At 46.6% G+C, this 10,308-nt stretch overlaps 1 long non-coding RNA gene across 1 annotated transcript; it reads left to right on the forward strand.

The window, feature by feature from the left end:
- Nucleotides 1-2,378: 2,378 nt before the first annotated feature.
- On the forward strand, nt 2,379-8,205 carry LOC310705484. The gene is made up of 3 exons (XR_014525330.1): nt 2,379-2,666; nt 3,664-3,709; nt 7,616-8,205. It is a non-coding gene; the product is annotated as an uncharacterized lncRNA (long non-coding RNA).
- Nucleotides 8,206-10,308: the final 2,103 nt, after the last annotated feature.

The raw sequence follows: 10,308 nt of genomic DNA on the forward strand, positions 1-10,308 counted from the left end.
CTACACCAAGCGCTGCTCAGTTGTGTCATGAGACTTTTTGCCGTAAATATCAATCTCTCTAACTGTACCAAGCCAGCTTTTAAGACAAGACTTAAAAAAATAAAAAGCTTTAAGAATTGATATCCTTACTAAGGCTTCAAGAAGTTTAACATGTGGTGATGGTATCAAGGGAAGCTTCCAAAAATATGATTCCTGTGAAATATTCTGGAAACTTCTTCCAAGGTCATCGCCTCAGGTTAGCTCAGTGGTGAAGAACCTCTGGGTTAATTAGGTCCACCAGACCTCCACATTTGGCCCACATTTAAGCCAAGCCACACCTCCCTGCTTGACACATGACATCAGGTGGGGGGCAGGTAAAAAAAAACCTCTGGGTCGGTTAATGGTTGGCTCTTCACAAGCCCCCTTCAAAGCACTGTGCAAAATAGCACCTTGAGAGGGGCTTCTGAAAACATCTTTCCAAAGACTACCTATTTCCCTTATCCTGCATATATCACCCTATCAAATATTGAATCATTGTGAAGTTCCATGGTTCTTCTTTGATATTTTCTAAAAATCTAGTGGGGTCCCTGAAGGTGCAGGCTGTTGTGGAAGGCTGGCATGGGGACAGACAGGTACAGGGCTCGTCAGAAGCTTTCGCCGATGCATTGTTTTTCTGCTGAAAATTGCCCTCCGCCTCGCTTGCTGTGGAAATGCTATGGGTGCTTGTATATTTTCCCTAAGGTAAAGGTAAAGGTACCCCTGACCATTAGGTCCAGTCGTGGATGACTCTGGGGTTGTGGTGCTCATCTCGCTTTACTGGCCGAGGGAGCTGGCATTTGCCCACAGACAGCTTCCGGGTCATGTGGCCAGCATGACTAAGCCACTTCTGGCGAACCAGAGTAGCACATGGAAACGCTGTTTACCTTCCCGCCGGAGAGGTACCTATTTATCTACTTGCACTTGGATGTGCTTTCGAACTGCTAGGTGGGCAGGAGCAGGGACCGAGCAACGGGAGCTCACCCTGTTGCAGGGATTCGAACTGCTGACCTTCTGATCGGCAAGCCCTAGGCTCAGTGGTTTAGACCACAGCGCCTCCCGAGTCCCATATTTTCCCTAGTAGAGGAAAAAACAGGGATGAGCAAAGTCATCCCTGTATATATACACCAGCTGCCTAATACTGTAGTTTATTGGGCGAAGTATTCTATTATTATTATTATTATTATTATTATTATTATTATTATTATTATTCCCTTCATCACAAGATCTCAGGGCAGTTAAAATAGAAACAATAAGCACCCTCACACACAGTGGCGTAGCGTGGAGGGTGCCAGGGGTGCCGGCCGCACCGGGCGCAACATCTGGGGGGGGGCGCGCTCGCTGCCTCCGGAGTCGCCGAAGAGCCTCGGGCGCAGGCTGTAGCGGAGCCGCATGTCTCGCGGAACCGACGAGCTGTGCGCGCGTCCGGGCTGAAGGCGCCCGGTAGGCAGCGGCTCTCAGCGCTCGCCGCGGAGGACGCGCCAGGCAGCCCCTCCTCACAGCCCCGCCTCCGCCGCTGCTGCTGCAGCTGCTGGGCCGTTGCATTTTCCTCGCCTCTCTGCCCCCCTCCTCCTCCAGGCAAGCGGCATCGTTTGGGCGGCAGCGCCAGCGGCAACTCGCAGGTTAGGGGTTGGGGGGGGCACAAATTACTTGCCTTGCCCCGGGTTAGGGGGCGCAAATTACTTGCGTTGCCCCGGGTGCTGACAACTCACGCTACGCCGCTGCTCACACAAACACATTTAAAAGGCCGTTGAATGTTAATCAGCCAAACCGCCAGGTTGAAGAGGACTGTTGAAGGCATCAGGCAAACCTCCCTGGGGGAGGGCATTACACAAAATTAAGTTGGCATGGGTCCTCGCTTATAGATTTTCTGAACTGCAGGCCTCAGTGAGGGCCCGTTCAAGTGGTTTGATGCAAGGATACCAAAAAGATGTCAAAAAACACCAGAATGGCCAGTTCTAGTGATTTATTAAAGAAAGGTGTACATTTACAATGCAGGGAGCAGAGCCTCACTGCCTTTACAGACGCAGGATGGGTACCGGAGCAGTGAGAGGTCATTGTGACTTGACCACACCCAAGCAAAAGCGTATACATTCTTTATGCACAACGCAGCATGCGTCAGCTTACCCACAGCCTCCCAGCACACCTAGGAGGGAAACCAACCAAAGCGTCTTCCCTCTCTGGGCCTAGAGCCCAGCATTCCAAGGCCCAGAGATAAGCATAGCATCAAAACAAGCCAATTAGCATACATCAAAGCAAGTGAAAATATAATTTATGAGCTCATTTTTGCCACAATTGCCAATTAGTTTTTGAGGTCATATTGACTACCAAGATGGCATTGGCAGGCCTTCCAGAACATTCCGCTTTGGGTTTGACACAATAGAACATAGTCACCTGTGTGTGTGTGTTTGTGTGTCTCCCTAAGTGACTGTGATGTCACTAAGTGAAAGCATTTCTATTTAGCCAGACTTTTAACTTGCAATAACAATTGTACGTGGGTTTTATCTGCTTAGCCTAAACCAGGGATTGCCAGTCTGTGACCTTCCAGACACGATGAAGTTTGCCCTTTTATCTGTTTATTTTATTTATTAAATTTATATAATGCCCTTCGTCTAAAGATCACGGGGCAGTTTGCAGCATAAAAATACAAAGTGAGAATATACAATATATACTGTACCAAACAAACAAACAAACCAATAACCTTGCCTTTCACAAGCACATTGAAAAGACCATAGATTGTTTAATCAGCCATAGGCTTGGTTATAGAGGAACATTTTCTCCTGGTGCCTAAAGTTATGTAATGAAGGTACCAGGCGAGCCTCCCTAGGGAAAGTTTTCCACAAGCGGGGAGCCACTGCAGAAAAGGCCCTTCTTTGTGTTGCCACGCTCTGGACCTCTCGTGGAGGAAGCATGTGAAGAAGGGCCTCAGATGATTATTGTAGGGTCCAGGAAGGTTTCTATGGGGAGAGGCAATAAGCTAGTTTCTACACACACTCACACTCTTCCATCTAGACAAGCTAGAGATGTTATTAGAGCTCAAGGGCACATCCCAGCCAGGGGAAAAAAACACTCAATGAGGGTGTGAAGCAAGGATTGTGAGTGGCCTTGGGAGAGGTGGTGTGGCTGGAGAAGGGATCTAGCATGAGTTTCTGCCGCAAAAAAGCAAAAACACGCAAGGAAGTGGGAAAACTCAGTATCTGAATCTGTGGTATGTATAGCGAGGCTTGGGCATAATTCTTTATGTTTGGATAAGTGAATTCTTGCATAGTGAACAGGCGGATAGTGGGAGCTGTGTGTACAGTGGTACCTCAGGTTATATATGCTTCAGGTTACAGACTCCGCTAACCCAGAAGTAGTGCTTCAGGTTAAGTACTTTGCTTCAGGATGAGAACAGAAATCGTGCTCCGGCGATGCGGCGGCAGCAGGAGGCCCCATTAGCTAAAGTGGTGCTTCAGGTTAAGAACAGTTTCAGGTTAAGTACGGACCTCCGGAACGAATTAAGTACTTAACCTGAGGTACCACCGTATATGGAATTTAGTAGCTGTAAAGTGCAGTTGCAGTTAATGTCACTAATTGATGCTAATGATAACAGTCATATAAGATGTACCGAATCAATCCCAGGGTTTCTGTCTCCTCCTTCCTGTGCAGAACCCGCAACAGAACATCCCATGTTTCTCTATGACAAGTCACCAAGGTAGGAACTGATTGTTTTATACTTTGCAAGAACTGTGCATGTTGATAGCGCTATGGAAACCAGGGGTAGCTAATAGGTTTTGGCTCAAGGGCCATGTCCACCCTTGGCCAACCCTCCAGGGGTCACAGGTCAGGAATGGGCATGGCCAAAAGGGGGTGTGGCCAATTTCACTGTAATACACACACATGGGATGTACATGCACAATTGCAGAGGCACACACACACGCCCTCTCCTCAGCTCAGCTATGCAGATCTGGCACTCAGGGCCGAGAGGAACCAAATCCATACATGTGCAAACAATAGAAGTTTATGGTACTGGCTGTATTAGTTGGAGACAAAGAGCCGCAGTGGATCTTGCCTGCAGTTCTGACAACAACTCAGAGCTGTCTATACTTAGCTCATCTCAGACACACACCACATTATTCAGCTTGCTTCGGAAAAATAATTTTGTTAAATTATGTAGCTAATAAACAAGAGAAGCCCATTTGCAGAATGATAAACAGAATTCTCTCTTCCTTAAAAAGTGAATAATTCCCCCCCTAGAAAATAATCATTGCACACCAGAAACTCTAAATTTGATTAATAGTGTCTATTATATATTGATGGGGGGAATAATTACATATTAGTCGTGCATTCTGATTACCTGCGGAAGGTTCCACTTGTAATATAATTAAGAGCAGCTCCTCTGGAGTTGTGGGCGGCTGGCTGTGTGTATACACATTCCCCCTGCTGATGGAAAGTCGAGGCATTAATGAAGAAGGCCACGTTTTAATTCCTGCACTTCTAATGCAAGGGAATTATTGTGATTGCCCTACTTATTTATTTTATTAATGTAGCAGTGCCTTGAGTTCCTGAATGGACAGGAAATAGCTTTGGCTTGCAGATCTTGATTGGACATGGAGAGTGGCTTCTTCAGAATCCATTTGCAAGACATAGAAGAATCACTGAGTCACTCCATAAGGAAAAAATCCAAAGTCCACAAGTGGGCAATGCCTTAATTGGGACTAGGTTTGGGGGAGAAATTGTTTGGATAGCACTTTAAGGCAAATAGACCAGATTTGTACTTCCTGAACTAATAGGCGAACCAAAACCCAGCTAGCCTTAAAAATCCACAGTTCTCTGAATTTTGGGATTAAGGGAGCAATCCTGTGTACAGGAAGCTGGCGTAAAGTGTTGTTGTTTAGTCATTTAGTCGTGTCTGACTCTTCATGACCCCATGGACCAGAGCACCCCAGGAACTCCTGTCTTCCACTGCCTCCTGCACTTTGGTCAAACTCATGCTGGTCGCTTCGAGAACACTGTCCAACCACCTCGTCCTCTGTCCTCCCCTTCTCCTTGTGCCCTCCATCTTTCCCAACATCAGGGTCTTTTCCAGGGAGTCTTCTCTTCTCATGAGGTGGCCAAAGTATTGGAGCCTCAGCTTCACAATTTGTCCTTCCAGTGAGCGTAAAGTAAGTCGGTGTAAATTAAGCTAATGTAAAGTTACATCGGATCTGAACCCTGTTCAGCAGCAGGACTGCTTCTGCTTTGCCTAAACCTGGCAGAAGGAAAACAAGCCTTTAAAAGAGTCTCTACGCTAGGTTGCCAGGTCATATGACTTAAGTGCCCATGGGGCTTGCCCGCCTAAAATGGTAGCAGCTTTGAGTTAAGGGGAAGCCTTTCAATGAAGGTTTATACAGGCTGTGTATCCACTTTTTATTCACTCTTTAAAACACACATTTTTAGCCTTTGTGGTTCCATAGCCAGCTTGGAAATGCATTAGCGAAGTGTATAAGAATTGCCTTACTAGGTCAGACCAAGGTCAACATAGTCTAAGCATTCTGTTTCCAATTTAAAATATCATCTAAGGGTCAAACTGATTGAGGCAAAAGAACGTAAGCAGCGGCTTGCTGGATCAAATCCATGGGCCATCTAAATAATAGACTATAGACAAAATACAAACAGGCAAAACTTGGGTCCGGATGGCATTCTACCCAAGAGCTCTCAAAGAATTCAGATGTGACGTTGCTGATCTTGTAACAAAAATATGTAACTTGTCCCTCAGATCAGCCTCTATACCTGAGGACCGGGAAGTAGCCAATATATCACCCATTTTTAAAAAGGGATCTGGGGGATCCTGGAAAGTACAGGCAGCTTAACGTCTGTCCCAGGAAAATTGGTGCGAAGTATTGTTCAATGACAAACCTGGACAGCATCTTAAAAAGCAGAGACATCACCTTGCCATAAAAGGTCCGTATAGTTAAAGCTATGGCTTTCCCAGTAGTGATGTATGGAAGTGAGAGCTGGACCATAAAGAAGGCTGATCGCTGAAGAATTGATGCTTTTGAATTATGGTGCTGGAGGAGACTCTTGAGAGTCCCATGGACTGCAAGAAGATCAAACCTATCCATTCTGAAGGAAATCAGCCCTGAGTGCTCAATGGAAGGACAGATCGTGAAGCTGAGGCTCCAATACTTTGGCCACCTCATGAGAAGAGAAGACTCCCTGGAAAAGACCCTGATGTTGGGAAAGAGGGAGGGCACAAGGAGAAGGGGACGGCAGAGGACAAGATGGTTGGACAGTGTTCTTGAAGCTACCAGCATGAGTTTGACCAAACTGTGGGAGGCAGTGGAAGATAGGAGTGCCTGGCGTGCTCTGGTCCATGGGGTCACGAAGAGTTGGACACGACTAAACGACTAAACAACAACAACAACATTGTTCAAGATGAAATAGCCATGCATATAGAAGAACAAGCCCTTACTGAAGCCGAGTCAGCATGGCTTCTGTTAGGGCAAGTCTTGTCTCACAAACCTATTAGCGTTCTTTGAGAGTGATACCAAGTATATAGATAGAGCTTGACAGAGTGCCCTTGAACTTTCTAAAAGCTTTCAACAAACTACCTCATCAAAGACTCCTGAGTAAGCTTAGCAGTCAAGGAATAAGAGGAGAGGTCCTCTTGTGGATCAGGAACTGGGTAAGTTGCAGAAAACAAAAAGTAGGAATAAATGAGCAGTTATCTGAATGGAGAGATACCTTAGAGTTGGAAGGATCATTGAGTTCAACCCTCTGCAATGCAAGAATATGCTGCTGTCCCTTACGGGGATCAGACCTACCACCTTCGCCTTATCAGCACCATGCTCTGACCAACTGAACTATCCATTTAATGTAGAAAGTGAAGTCCCCGTAGATCAATACTGGGACCTTTTTAACTTGTTCGTAAACTGGTTAGGGACATGGGTGGTGCTGTGGTCTAAACCACAGAGCCTAGGGCTTGCTGATCAGAAGGTCAGCGGTTCGAATCCCCGCGACGGGGTGAGCTCCTGTTGCTTGGTCCCAGCTCCTGCCCACCTAGCAGTTCGAATGCACAACAAAGTGCAAGTAAATAAATAGGTACCACTCCGGTGAGAAGGTAAACGGTGTTTCCGTGCACTGCTCTGGTTTCCCAGAAGCGGCTTAGTCATGTTGGCCACATGACCCAGAAGCTGTCTGCGGTCAAAGCTGGCTCCTTGGCCAGTAAAGTGAGATGAGTGCCGCAACCCCAAAGTCGTTTGCGACTGGACCTAACAGTCAGGGGTACCTTTACCTTTAAACTGGTTAGGAGTGAACAGTGAAGTGGCCAGGTTTGCTGGTGATACTAAATGGTTCAGGGTTGTTAAAACAAAAAGAGATTGCGAAGCGCTCCCAAAGGACCTCTGCAAAGCGAGTTGATAGATGGTCAAATGACAAATGCGATTCAGCATCAACAAGTGCACCGTGATGCATGCCAGGACCAAAAGACCTTAATTTCATATATATGCTCATGGAGTCTGACACAGCGGTGACTGACCAGGAATGAGATCTTGGTGGTCTGCATCACAGCAGTTAAAACGGTAGCTGCTGGTTGCCAAGTCAGGCAGAGTTGTCTAATTAATTTTGCCTCAATTTCCAGAAAGGAAATGATATTGCAGAAGGAGACAGCTACAGGGCAGGATCCAGTAATGAGGGTCAAGATGCAACGAGCCCCTTGAGGAGTAAAAACCCTTCTACAGGCATACAAGGACCAGAGTAACAGCAGCAACAGCAGCTCAAAATACCCAGGTTAAAAAGCCGGTTTTTAAGAGGAACACGTCTGCTACTGCACCACACTCCGGCGCTGTCAAGTGCGTGAGTGTGTGGGATTTGAGGAGCTGACATCTCTGAAGGACAGTGGCAAGTGACAAACTTCATCCAGGGGAAAGGAGATCAAGACAGGACGTGTTATAAATACAGTGGTACCTTGGTTTCAACGCTTTGATTCTCAGACTCAAAAAACTTGGAAGTGTGTGTTCCGGTTTTACTCATGGTCGGCGATAAACTTCATTTCATTTGTCTTTGCTTGCAATTATTGTATGCATTTTGTTTCTTATAATATTGATCGTAACGATAAGGGTTTGTAACCAATGTGAGTCCTGCTCGGAGTAGACCCGTTGAAATGACTAGGCATTAACTAACTTGTGTCCATTAATTTTAGTCTACTCTTGAGCACAACTTGCATGCATTCAACTCATTGTTAGTTATACAAATCTACGTTTGATTATTAATTTATCTTTTTTTTTTAAAAAAAAGCAGATGGTTATTAAGATTCTTGGAGTGAATAAGAACATGGAAGAGCAGAGAGAGAGTGAAGACAGGAAGCAAACCAGTGCAAGAATCTCTGTATTTTCCTTTAGCAAAGCTGCATGCCAAAGGTTATGACAGCTTCTCGGTGTAGAGATTTTATGGGAAGTCTATTGGAGGATACCTGTTTCTCCCATTTCAAAGACCAGAGTGGATGAAGAATAATTTCGAGGGACTGTATGGGAGGAAAGGCTTTAATCCATTACTAATTAAGGCAAAAGAGAAAATAAGGGTAGCTACCATGAAAGAGGGCCAGCTGCGGTGTACCACATAGTATGTAAGGAATCCAACCAGAATTTTGACTTCTTTTTATTTGAGATCTGGCCAAGCACTGAGAGAACAGATTGGAATGCCAAATGATGGGAATATGAGTTCTAATTGTTTGTGCAAATGTCACTTTTCAAGATTCCTGTTTTTTAAAGAAGATGCGCAGGTAATTGGCAAGCCCATGTGCAGTGCTATGCTTCATTGACAGGTAAGATGTGATTGCTTTCAGCAGCATTTATTTGCCTCCTCCTCTCCTTTTTTGAAAAAGCATCCTTGTGAAAATGTTAGGTCAACCGCCGGCCATCAAAGCGTGCTTCAGGAGACGAACAAACGCTGCGATGTCTTGTTATGAAATGTTTATGTTCGGAGCAAATGGATACGGTTTATTATTCCTCGTCTTCTGTGAATGAGCTTTGGAGTGGGTGGTAGCAAATATTCTTTAAGCAGAACGGACTTGCTTGTTTTAATGGTGCAGTAGCTGCCCCAGGGCTAAGCTATATTTCTGGTGAAGTCAATGTACCACCTGTTAGATTTTGCTGGACTGCAGCATCCATCACCCCTAACCATTGGTCATGCTGACCAGATGATGGGGCACAACAACAGCACCTGGTGAGTACCATATTGGCAACCTCTCCTATATCTGATGGTGGCAGAGCTGCGCTTCTAAATATGGATAAATCTGCAGTGCAGAATAGTATGTGAGAGGGTGCAGTTTAAAAGGGAGTTGTATTGCAGGAAAGAATGCTGAATATGGCCCTCATTTATTTCCCAACCACCCCGCTGTATCCCTGAGTTAATCCCCAGAAGTGAGCACATCTGGAAGAAAAACAGCTGTTGGGAAGGGCCCAAGAGGTGTGGGGTGGGCTCAGATCCATCTGCCCATGGTTTAAATTGCGGGGTTGGCATTGATAATAATTTTTCACTGCTTCTTATTATCAATTACATAGTATTTTGTATTGCATATTATTATGGATTATATTTACCGTCTATAAGACGCCCCCATGTATAAGACATCCCCTATTTCTGGGGACTCAAATTTAAGAAAATGGGGGGAAATTGCCCAGAGCTGTTGAGCTTTTTTTTGGGGGGGGGGAATTGCAGAAAATCGCTCACCAGAATGACCAGTGCAGACAACAGCACATGTCACGGAAGCAGCCTGTGCTGGTCCCGGGGGTAAGGTACCTTGGGTGTAGCAGAGTCCACACGAAGAGGGGCAAGGTCCGAGGCAGAGAGCCGGGCGGGGAACAGGAATGCTGGAACAGGAGGCTGTGCAGGGAACAGGAACACCGGATGGTCGGGAACAGGAGGCCGAGCAGGGAACAGGAGTACCGGATAGTCAGGAACAGGAGGCCGGGCAGGGATCAGGAACACAGGAAGGTCCGAAGCCAACAACGACGTTGCTCCCGCAACCTGGGGCCGGGCTGACTGGGCTTTTATCCTCTTCTAAGGCCAGGGGCGGTCCCGGCCCCCAGGAACCCCGCCTCCTCTGGCCTTAAGGCGAGCACTCCTCCTGGGGGCAACCAGTTCCCTTCGCCTCTCTGCCCTAAGCCTCTGCAGATCAGGAGAGGCCGAAGGGTTACTGGGCCCTGGAGGAGGCTCACCTGTGGCCACTGAGTCGTCAAGCCTCTCTGGGGCCAGAAGGGTTTCACCTGGGGCCAGCTCCTGATGCACTGCCACAGGTGCAGGTTCTTCAGCATCTAGGCCTTGCCCCAGTTCAGC

Source organism: Podarcis liolepis, assembly GCF_965112155.1.
Source record: "Podarcis liolepis genome assembly, chromosome: 4".
Taxonomy (NCBI): Eukaryota; Metazoa; Chordata; class Lepidosauria; order Squamata; family Lacertidae; genus Podarcis; species Podarcis liolepis.